At 46.7% G+C, this 12,098-nt stretch overlaps 1 protein-coding gene across 1 annotated transcript in view; it reads left to right on the forward strand.

The window, feature by feature from the left end:
- Positions 1-12,098, forward strand: part of LOC127472742 (uncharacterized) — a 91,003-nt gene that overhangs the window by 53,427 nt on the left and 25,478 nt on the right. The gene's annotated exons all lie outside the window — the stretch shown is intronic.

Raw genomic sequence — 12,098 nt, forward strand, 5'->3', positions numbered from 1 at the left:
TGAGTGCTGGCAGAAATCCAGCTATCAGCTGCTGCATGTGGTGAAGACAGACAGACTGCTGCCTCAGAAGATGCTGCTGTTCAGAGACTGGAAGGGATCTGTCCTTCTTTCCCTCCTGGACTTTTATTTGGAGGGGAGAAGAGATCTGATCCACTGTAAATATATATGTCATGGTAGAGATAGTTGTGATCGTGTGTATAATGTGATGTGGTATTTATTTGTACAGTCATTGTAATATATTCCCTTTCCCCCACTTTGAGTCTGGTGTGTTTTGTCTGGAAAAAACCCATCTCACATTAGGTTGAGATGTGGGAGGGGGGAATGGAGCTAGGGGATTGGATTTTGGGGTTATGCAGGATTTGCAGATTGCTGATGACGGCTATGCCATAAATTTCCTTTGAATTATGAAACTGATAAGAAGTGCACAGCCAATGACTACTTGAAAATGTGTGTGATTGAGGAGCATGTTTGAGGTGGCCACCTGAATGTGGTGTGAAAGAGAAAAGCTACATGAATGTGTGACTGTGTAAACTTAAAAATACCTTCTGCCGGTGTTAAGATTTTGGAGATGTGTAACATGATTCTGTTGAACCATAGTGAATCCTTATTCTGAATGGTATATGAATTCTTCAAATTCCCACCATGAGTGATGAGGTTTTAGTTATTTCTAGACTAGCCCTGTCCGGCTAGCTGTATGATCTGAACTGAAGTTAAATAAGAAGTTCTTACAAAAATTTAATATTCTATTACAGCCTTGTATGAAATTTATGCAAGTTAAGTCTCAGGTGGAGTTTTTCCACTGCTGTTGTTCCTTAGTTGTGTAAGCTGCGCAGGAGACCACTAGTTTTAGAGCAAGTAAAAATCATAAGCCAGCAAACATTAGTGCAGACTGCAAGGTTGGCAGAGCCCGAAACAAAATACACCACTATGCATCCAGGTGCCCGGGAACCATTCTTACAATTCGTGGAAAAGCTGCAAGATGCTGTAGAGAAACAAGTTTTGTGACAGATACAGAAGTTGCTAGTTACATAACTAGCTAGAGATAATGCAGGCTTGTGCCAGGGTGAGGTCCTTAGACCATCAAATAATTGCATTTGCATCTGCTATGGCAGTAGTGTGAGTCGTTTTGAGCTTTTCTGTGTTTTCCAGGATTTAAATCAGGAGTTGTCGATGTTGCTGCCTTGTTTGCTCAGCTCGTTGCAGGGGCAGACTGTCAAGGCCATCCTGTGTGCCTTCTCAAAAACATCTGTAGTGTTGTGGATAGTGTGTCTTCAGGCCTCCTGGTTGGAGGCCAGAGCAGACCAATTATGTTGATCAGTGTGACCAAAGCTGAAGTGTTGTTTTAAAGAATCCTTATATATTGTCTTCAAAACCCCTCCCGTGCAACAGCTGGTAGCAATATTAATTGTAAAACGGCTAGTCTCTCCTCCTTAAAACATGCCCTACCCATTGTAGCTGTGTTCTCAGCAAAATAGCCTCACTAATTGTGATTAATCCTTGTTTTATACCAGATGTATTGCTTGCATAATTTGACTAGTGAATGTTTAGGGTTGTACGAAGGCAACGTGTATTCTTTGTGATGCTCAAAGCTTGCTGTTAATTGTCCAAACAAACAAACAAACAAACTTCTATAGTCATTCCAAGAGTTAAGGTTGTGATATTAGGAGGTACTGCTTGGTTAGAACATACAGATCCTGTGTGACTTAAACAATGGCTCCTACCTACAGAACAGCTGTTGGCCCTGCAACAGCTTGTCAGAAGGCAGCTTGATTCTGATTACATTAAACCATCTCAGAATCCTTTAATTACCCCTGTGTTTGTGATAAAGAAAAAATCTATGAAATGAAAACCTTTGCATGATCTCAGACAGGTTGGTGCAATCATGGTTAGTAAGCATTGGCTTACTGACCCCTTCTGTGTTTTCTGCTGAATAACCCATTGTTATTATTGATTTGACAGGTTATCTTCTCACAATCCAGTTAGATCCCAGTGATAGAGAAAAAATGTACATTTTTAGTTCCATCTATTATTCGTGCAGAACCTTATGAGTGTTATCCATAGAAAACCCTCTCCCATAGAATGAAAGGCTTTTCTATAATTTGTCAGTAGTTTATGTTTCCAATGCAATTTTCTGACTGTCTTTGTTGTCATTATATAGATGATATTTCTGCTAGCTGTAGCCACTGAGGATTAGCTGGGTGTGTTGGACGCTGAAACCAGAAAGAGTCTACAATTCTTTGGCCTAGTAGTTGCTCCTGACACGGTGCAGTGAAAAGTACCCTGGAAATATTTAGGGTTCATGTACACAAAAAGCAGTCATTTCTCAACCAGTTATGCCAAGTCTTAATTTTCAAGCGTTGTTTGTACTCTAAAGAACTCCTTTGCAGAGGATTGTTCCAGCAAGTTTCCTATGCTTTGATCCAGTGCAGTTTCATAGTTTTTTACCTCTTTTACAGTTTTGAGAAAAACACGCTGTGCTTGGCCAAAAGCCTCCTTTAAGCTGATGGTCTTGTGGTCCCTGTGGGAGCTGGGGGCGGAGCGCAGCGTGCAGGTGTGGACCTTGTCCTTCTCACAGTAGCATTCCAGCAGTTTACTGTACTGGGGGATTTTCTCTCAGCCAAAACCTGGGCACCACAGAGCCCCACCAGGATGTAGTTTTTTCTGAGTGTTCTTTGTGCTATGCTTACTCAGGTGGGCTTGGCACAGGGAGACCTTGCAGGTCAGGCAAGTCTTCGTGGTTGAACGGGGGCCTGTGGGGTAAAGGCAGAGTGGGCACTGGGAAGGGCCCTGCTGGCATATTTCTGTTCCTTCTGTATGCATGCACTCCTTGCAGAAGCTGTGACCGCATCCCAGAGACATAGGGTTCCTGTAAATGTCCAGGCAGATGGGGCATGTCAGTTCGTCCTTCAGCCTGGCCTCAGCACCCACCTCGGCCATGTTGCCTGAGCTTCGTGACAGGGCTGAGAGCAAGGAGGAGGGCACTGGTGAGAAACTGAGAGCACAGCATACAGAAGCCTTCAGATGTCGATTTAGCTTAATTCATTCTATTGCTCGCTCAGTTGTTGTCTCTTGTCCGGATTGTCATCGTGCTTGTACTATTTTAGTACTAACCCTCGAGGTCTTACTCTGGCAAAAGATCCCCAAGAGTTAGATTTAATGGGATCACTGTATATACATAACACAAGTGGTAATGGGACTCAAACCTGTTTTATGTTGAGATTATTTCAATCTAGATTAAGTGATTATCAAAACCACGACTTGTCCAGCTGGCACAAACTGCCTAGCCTGTACACAAAAGAACTGTAGAGCCTGAGTGAAACAGTAGAACACACAAAGAAAGTAACAGTAACAACTAGTCCTATAGACTTGTGGCTTCAATCTATTTTTGGTTCTATGTCTGAATGGGTTTTAAGTTTTGTTAAAGAAAAACCTACCATGGTTGTTGACAATTGTTGTAATTTTAGTAATAGTTCATATTGCTTTTTCTTGTATTGTTAAATGTGTAAGTGCTATAACAGAGAAAACATTATTAGCCCAGAATAAAAAACCGGGGGTATTTGTAGGGAATTGGCTATAGAACACGGCTTGCCTAGGCCGTGGGAACATCTTAGATAGCGAGGTTACGGTGCCCTTGTACCCTGTTAGCTGGCTGGTAAACAGGACATTGTGATTAGCAAAACAAAAAGCAACTGAGTACCACCTGTGTCAACAAAGAAATGAGAAAGAGGTGAGATCAACATTTAAGCAGAACCAATAATGAGCTTAGCTTTTGCAATATGTATGAACTAATTATAAAGCGTATATTAAGCTGTTAGCAATGATCAATAAACGAAGCTTGCTGATTCTCATATTGAGCGTCTCATTCTTCCCTCGTCACGACAAGTGGCGACCAATATTGTACCCCATGCTAAAAGATATGAAAAAGGCCATCGTCGAGTATGGGTTGGGGGCACCCTTCACCATCGAGTTGCTAGAATCCTTCTTCCTGGCCTATAAGCTGATACGTTACAACATAAGAGCAGTGATAGGAGGACTCTTTACAACAGTACAGTCCTCAGTATTTGAGGTAGAATGGAAAAAATTAATCACTGCATATGTCAATGACAAAATGGAAAGAAGGGGAATCCCAATTCAGCAGGCAATGCTCTATGGGAAGGGGAACTATTCGAGTAGGGGGGATCAAGCTCGAATTGACCCCAAATTTTTAGAAGCGACTAAAGAATTGGCATTAGAGGCCGTGAAAAGGGTGACAGATGCCTATGTGCAGACGCCTTCTTTCACACTTATTAACCAAGGCCCAAAAGAACCTTTTGTAGAATTCATAACCAGGCTAAAAGAGGCAATCAGCAGGCAGGTCCACCAAAAAGAGAGCCAGGAAATTTTATTCAATAAATTGGTTATCAAAAAGGCGAATGAGGACTGTCAGAAAGCTTTGAAGATGTTAAAGGATCCCTCCCTACTTGAAATGATAGACGCTTGTAAAAATATAGGTTCCAATTCCCATAAAGTGTATCTATTGGCTACCACTTTCATGGGTCCCCAATCATGTTTCAACTGTGGTGAAAAGGGACACTTCAAAAAACATTGTCCTAAGTTAGTCCCCGAACCAAATTTGCCTAAGACCCTATGTCGGAGGTGTGGGAAGGGCCGCCATTGGTCTTCTAGTTGTAGGTCAATGACCAATATCAATGGTGAGCCCCTTCCCCCCAGGAGGTCCCCAGAGCTGAGGAAAAGGGTAACCTTCCAATCTTTGCCCGATCTTCGCCCTTGCTCCTGTGAACATCAGGGAAACGGGGAGCAGAGCGCCCAGGGGGGCGCGACGACACAAATAACCCCTGCTCTCCGCTCCATCCTGCGCCCAACACCGCGCCCAGTTACCCCATTACCCAAGAGCCTCCGACAGACCTCATTCCCGTTCAGTGTGATCCTTTAAATTCAGCAGACCCTATCTCAGTTAAAAACCAGTGTGTTCCCCTAAATTGGATAATCCTTTCCGTTACTCACCTGTCTACTCACCTAAGCTCCTATGAGCAGGCCAGGGTTAGACCATCTGCCCCGGTCGATCCAGATAAGATTTACCTGATGATATCGCACTTTTCAGCAGTGGCTAAGGGAATAATTGTAGTGCCTACTCTCCTGACGGGACTGACGAACACAAATATAGCTATATGCCTAACTGTGCATCTCCCTCCCGTGCAGTTGGAGGACCGCTTCCCCATGGCGAAGATGGTCTCCACCGACGAGCTGCTCTGCGTGGTGTCCCCAGATGAGGAGCGGAGGGAGGGATCACTGAGAGAAGTCCACTGGACAACCTCGGTGAAGACCTCTCGCCCTCTTCTAACATGTCTCATCTACTTTTCTCAACCTAGGCACCCTCAGAAAGTCAAGGTGGAAGGGTTACTCGACATGGGGGCGGATGTCACCATAATTGCCTCCAAGGACTGGCCATACGGCTGGCCAGCCCAGACCACTAACATCAGAGTCAGCGGTGTAGGGGGATCGCAGTACCCCGTCAGGAGTAAAGAGGTAAAGAGGAACTCCGAAGTTCCACCCACCTTTTCCCTGTCTCCCTATCACACTTTTCCCTGAGTTGTCAGTCCCATGCTCCTCCCCAGTTCAGAATCCTCCCCTCAGACTTTAAACCCCTTATTTAAACCCCTGTTGTCCCTGAATAAAGTGGCATTGCTGCACGAACCCTCAACTGTGCCAAGAACCATTATTGCAGTGCTCAGTCCTATTTCCCATCCCCCTGGACCGTGGCAGCAGGGAGATTGCCAAAACTGAAACCAGTACACAGTTGAAAGCTGAACAAAACAACATTTATTCCAAAGAAAGTAGCAAACAAAATGAGAAACCGAGAGACAGAAAAGAGAAGGGAAACAAGCCCCCAAAACAACCCCCCATTCACTCAAGTGTTACTTACCAGGTTGTCTTACCGACCCCAGAATGCTTAGAATTCCCATAGCAGAAGCTGCATCCTCATTATCCTCAATGAGCCAATTTTCATTAATGTGAGGAAAACTGAGAGACTGTAGAAACATCAGTTGAACTTCAAAGTCTCCTGGTTTCTGTCTCTCCTCAGACTTAGAATCAGGGTTAGGGTTAGGGTTAGGGTTAGGGTTAGGGTTAGGGTTAGGGTTAGGTTTAGGGTTGGGGTTAGGGTTTAGGGTTGGGGTTAGGGTTAGGGTTAGGGTTTTTTTGAGGGTTAGGGAACCGGGTTTGCGCATAGCTTGCAGTCTCTTTTTTAGGGTTAGTGTTGCTATGCGCAAACCCGATTCCCTGACCCTAATCCTAAAAAAGTGAACGCAAGCTATGTGCAAACCCTGTTCCCTAACCTTAACCTTAAAAAAGAGACTGCAAGCTATGCACAAAACCAGTTCCCTAACCCAACTTTAAAAAAGAGACTGCAAGCTACTAGGGTTAGGGTTAGGGTTAGGGTAAGGGTTAGGGTTGGGGTTAGGGTTTAGGATTAGGGTTAGGGTTAGGGTTAGGGTTCAGGTTAGGGTTGGGGTTAGGGTTAGGGTAAGGGTTAGGGGTTAGGGTTGGGGTTAGGGTTAGGGTTAGTCAGAATCTGTCTCAATGCGCGATCTAACTATCGTGGGTTTACCCCATTCCAGGAACGCAAACCGTAAACCCTAAAACCTAAACCCTAACCCTTGCTAACCTTAACCCTAACCCTAACATCTCATAGCAGAGGGAGGGAGGGGCCTGATTCCTCATCAGATATATCAACAGTCAAAAGCCTGTAAGTTCAGCTCTTGCCTTTTCAGGGCTTCACACCGTCAGCACTGGAGGGAGGGAGGGGCCTGACTGCTCATCAGAGGTATCATGCAAGTCAAAAGCCTGAAAAGTCTCCTAGAATGCATAAATCATTAACCATTTCAGTCTCTGACAATTGGTCCACACAGTAACTGCAAGCTATGCCCAAAGCCTGTTCCCTAACCTTAGAAGAGAGACTGCAACCCTCGAGATGTTGGAGGCTCGAGGCATGGTCCGTGACACTAATCATGGCTATAACTCATAACTTCTTGGAGTATGGGGACTTCCCTCCTTCACCCCCGGCAGATCAAGGCCACCACTTCAACTGACAGACATGGAAGCATCGCTGGACCCCGTGGGCGGTGACTATATACATCTGTCCACTCTCAGCTTTTCTTTCTCTTACTCTCCCTTGCTCTTATCCTACCTTTCTCTCCCCTATGCCTTTTCTTTCCCCCCCCCAAAGGTTATCTCTGTGTCACATTGTGGTATAACAGCACCCAAACTGCTAGCATGCCTGTTGATACAGAATTGTTAAAATAAACCTTGCCAGTATATGTTTTCAGACACCGATTATTTAGTGTCGTTTCACTTTAATCCACCCCAAGGGAATTATTAATAAAAACCTGAGTTACCCCCTCTCCCCTTTTCCTGGGGCGGGTTGTAACACCAATCAGCACTGACTCCGCCCAGTAGGTGGAGCCAGTGACGCAGAACAATCAACACGGACTCCACGTCTTGACTCCACCCAGTGGGCGGGGCCAGTGCTCTATAGAAGCAGAGTACATACCGGACAGCAGTGGGTATTCTGCCAGACACGCAACAGAACAGCAACAGCAAAAGCAGAGACCCAAGAGAAAAAGCAAAAGATTCTGACAGCGGTGGGCACAGAATCGGGCTTATAGCCTGAGAGGGGCTTATTGGGCACCACTGCGTTCCTGGAATGGGGTAAACCCGCGATAGTTAGATCGCGCATTGAGACAGATTCTGACTAACCCTAACCCTAACCCCAACGCTAACCCCTAACCCTTACCCTAACCCTAACCCCAACCCTAACCCGAATCCTAACCCTAACCCTAACCCTAACCCTAACCCTAAACCCGAACCCCAACCCTAACCCTTACCCTAACCCTAACCCTAACCCTAGTAGCTTGCAGTCTCTTTTTTAAAGTTAGGGTTAGGGAACTGGTTTTGTGCATAGCTTGTAGTCTCTTTTTTAAGGTTAAGGTTAGGGAACAGGGTTTGCACATAGCTTGCATTCGCTTTTTTAGGATTAGGGTCAGGGAATCGGGTTTGCGCATAGCTTGCAGTCTCTTTTTTAAGGTTAGGTTCAGAGAAAAGGGTTTGCGTATAGCTTGCAGTCTCTTTTTTAAGGTTAGGGTTAGGTAACAGGGTTTGCGCATAGTTTGCAGTCTCTTTTTTAAGGTTAGGGTTAGGGAAGAGGGTTTGCACATAACTTGCAGTCTCGTTTTTAGGGTTAGGGTTAGGGAAAAAGGTTTGCGCATAGCTTGCAGTCTCTTGGTTAGGGTTAGGGTTAGGGAACAGGGTTTGCGCATAGCTTCCAGTCTCTCTTTTAATGTTGGGGTTAGGGGACAGTGCTCTATAGAAGCAGAGTACATACTGGACGGTGGTGGGTATTCTGCCAGACACGCAACAGAACAGCAAGAGCAAAAGGAGAGACCCAAGAGAAAAAGCAAAAGATTCTGACAGCGGTGGGCAGTGAATCGGGCTTATAGCCTGAGAGGGGCTTATTGGGCACCGCTGCGTGTCCGGAATGGGCTAAACCCGCGATTGTTAGATCGCGCACTGAGACAAATTCTTTCTAACCCTAACCCTTCCCATAACCCTAACCCTAACCCTAACCCTAACCCTAACAGTAACCCTGTCTTTTGCTAACCCTAAACCTAACCCTAACCCTAACTTTTGCTAACTCTAACCCTAACCCTAAATTACCTAACCCGAACCCTAACCCTTTCTAACCCTAACCCTAACTCAAAACCTAACCCTAACCCTAGCCCTAACCCTAACCCTAACCCTAACCCTAACCTTGCTAACCCTAACCCTAACCTTGCTAACCCTAACCCTAACCCTAACCCTGACCCTGACCCTGACCCTGACCCTTACCCTGACCCTGACCCTGACCCTGACCCTGACCCTGACCCTGACCCTAACTCTAACCCTAACCCTGACCCTGACCCTGACCCTGACCCTGACCCTAACCCTGACCCTGACCCTGACCCTGACCCTGACCCTGACCCCTAACCCCTAACCCCTAACCCTAAACCCTTAACCCTAAACCCTTAACCCTAAACCCTAACCCTAAACCCTAAACCCTAACCCTAAATCCTAACCCTAACCCTAACCCTAACGAAGGGGACTCCTCTGCAGCCCTTCCCTGGTACAGGGACCTACCTACACTCCCTTATCCAGCCTGTGGAACCCCCATTCCTGGGCAAAGGGACCCCCGAAACCCCATTCCTGGGAAGGGGATCCTCCTGAACTCCCATTCCTGAGCACGGGAACCGCCCTGAACTCCCATTTCTGGGCACTGGGACCCCCCTGAACTTCCATTTGCGGGCACAGGGACCCTCCATGCCCCTGTTCCTGGTACCAGGACCCCCCTGAATCTCTATTCCTGGGCACCAGGACCCCCTGATCCACCTCATCCAGCACTGGGACCACCTGAACCCCCATTCCCAGACATGAGGACCCCTCTGCACCCCGTACCTGGCCCCAGGACGAGAAGGGAAAATGTTCAGTTGCTATTGGGAAAATGTTGCACTGCTGTTTATAAGGGAGACTGTTCAGCTGCGGGTGCTGGGAGGGTGTGAAGGTCCCTGCAATGGGCACAGGTCAATCAGTGCCATTGGAAGGGGCGGGGCTGTTGCTCAGAGAACAGCCGGGTTGCCGGTGAGCAGCCAATGGGGAGCTGCCCAGAGGCAGCCAATGGGAAAGCTGCGTGGGGGTGCAAAGGGGCAGCCAATGGGAGGGTGCGATGGAGCAAATGCAGCCAATGAACAGCTAATGGGACACTGAGTGGACGGACGGGCAGCCAATGAGGAGCCGTCGCCAGGGGAAGGCGCTGAGCGACTGCGCACACTCCGAGAGAGGAAGACCTTGAGCCTTCACCCCCCGCGACCACCGAGACGAGCAGCAGAGAGAAGTGCGCAGGCGCCAGGGGTGTGTCCATGATTTACAGAGAGCACCGCCCACTGCCGGTGGGTCATGAATATGTAACACACATGACGTCTTCATCAGGACGGGATCTACATCCGATACCGTACTGATGGAAGCCCTTTCAACCTAAGGTGCTTGAAGGCTCACACCAAGACCTTAAACCATCTTGTTCGGGAGCTGCTTTATGCTGATGACGCCGCCCTCGTCGCTCACACAGAAGCAGCTCTGCAGCGTTTAACATCCTGCTGTGCTGAGGCTGCTGAGCTCTTTGGGCTGGAAGTCAGCTAAAAGAAAACAGAAGTTCTCCATCAACCTGCACCTCAGGAAGTCTTCCATCATCCCTATATCACCATTGGTCAATCAGAGCTCAAATCAGTCCAGCAACCTAATTACCTAGAGAGCCTCATCTCCTCGGATGGTAAGATTGACGGAGAGATGGACAACAGGTTAGCAAAGGCATAGAGAGCTTTTGGAAAACTCCATAAAAGAGTTTGGCGAAATAAACACTTGAAGAAAAGCACAAAGATCAGTGTTTACAGAGCCATAGTGTTGTCTACTCTCTCATATGGATCCAAATCACGGGTCATCTACAGCCACCACCTGCGACTCCTGGAACGCTTCCATCAATGCTGCCTCCGTACAATCCTAAACATCCACTGGTCAGATGATGTGACCAATCCATCTGTTCTAGAACAGGCAGCAGTCACAAGTATTGAGGCCATGTTGCTGAGAACACAGCTGTGCTGGGCAGGGCACGTGTCCAGGATGAAGGACCAACCACCCCCTCCCTAAGATCGTGCTCTGTGGTGAACTTGCCACCGGCTGCCGCAAGAGAGGAGCCCCGAAGAGGAGATACAAGGACTCCCTGAAACAACATCTCAGCCTTGGCCACATTGATCAACATCACTGGTCTACTCTGGCCTCCAATCAGGAGGTCTGGAGACACACCATCTATAACGCTGCTGCTTCCTTTGAGAACGCAGCAGGATCACCATCGAGGAGAAAAGACAACGCAGAAAGAACTGTGTCCTGTCAATCCCATCCAAGGAGTCTTTCTGCTCTGCCTTTTGCAACTGGACATGTCTATCTCGTATTGGCCTCTTTAGCCACCAGTGTGCTTGTAGCAAATGTGGGCAGAGCCCTTCCCAAATCTTCGTTCACTCAGCCCAGCCATGATTTTGGATATTAATTTGGGAGTCTGGACTCATTGGTTTATTTGGTTCTGGAACTGGTATTTGGTTTATTTGGTTTTGGAAACAGGTATTTGATTTATTTTGTATTATGGGTACTTCAGGTTGCAAAGAAAGAATCTTGAAGAAATCCTTTCTGCTATTTTGGATATTAACTTGTGATTTCTGGACTTATAAATTGATTTGTTTTGGAAACTGGTATTTGGGTTATTTTGTATTCCTGAACCACTGGAAACAAATTGGGACCCCTTTGGAGGGACAAAGCTGTTGATGCTCCAGGGGTTCCAGGGTCCTGAGGATTCCAGTGCTCACTGAAAGTGTTATTCAGGGAGATCCTCTCGGTCCCCGGATGCAGGGAGTTCCAAGCAAGATCCCTGGGATTTTATTAAGACATTAAAAGGTTTATAAAAGGTATATAAAGGTATATAAAAGGTATATAAAAGTATATAAAAGATGTACCTAACCAACATAGAAATGGAACTCTATAATATAATATGATTGACATAAAAAGTTGGGATAGAACCGTAAAAGAGGAGGTGTGATGCCTCAGAGCTTCTTGGAATTTTTATCTTTTGTAGATTTTAGAAGTAGTGGTGTAGTGATTGTAGATTTTAATGTAGCTGCATTCTATCCCTTACCCTGTAGCATGTTTGCACATCCCCAACCCTGTTACCCCATCCCATATCAATCCCTCTAAATCCCGTTAGCGTGTTTAGTCTTCTTTTCAAGGTAGAGTTGTAGAAAAGCCTGGACCAGAAGACATCACACAGACACAGCCCCCTTCAAGCCCAGAACTTTGGAGGAGCTCCAAGGACTGTGGGTGCTGCGAAGAAGATGAATCTGAGGAAGAAGGGGTCCCAAAGACCCCAAAGCCAATTCCCAAACGGGTGTGTGGGGGCAGAACGGGGCAGAACTGGGGGGTGGAGAGATCTGGGGTTGGATGGACCTTGTTATAAAATCACAGAGCCACTG

The sequence above is a fragment of the Manacus candei genome, unplaced genomic scaffold, assembly GCF_025592945.1.
Source record: "Manacus candei isolate 608988 ecotype Guabito, Panama unplaced genomic scaffold, ASM2559294v1 h1tg000032l, whole genome shotgun sequence".
NCBI classification, from domain to species: Eukaryota; Metazoa; Chordata; class Aves; order Passeriformes; family Pipridae; genus Manacus; species Manacus candei.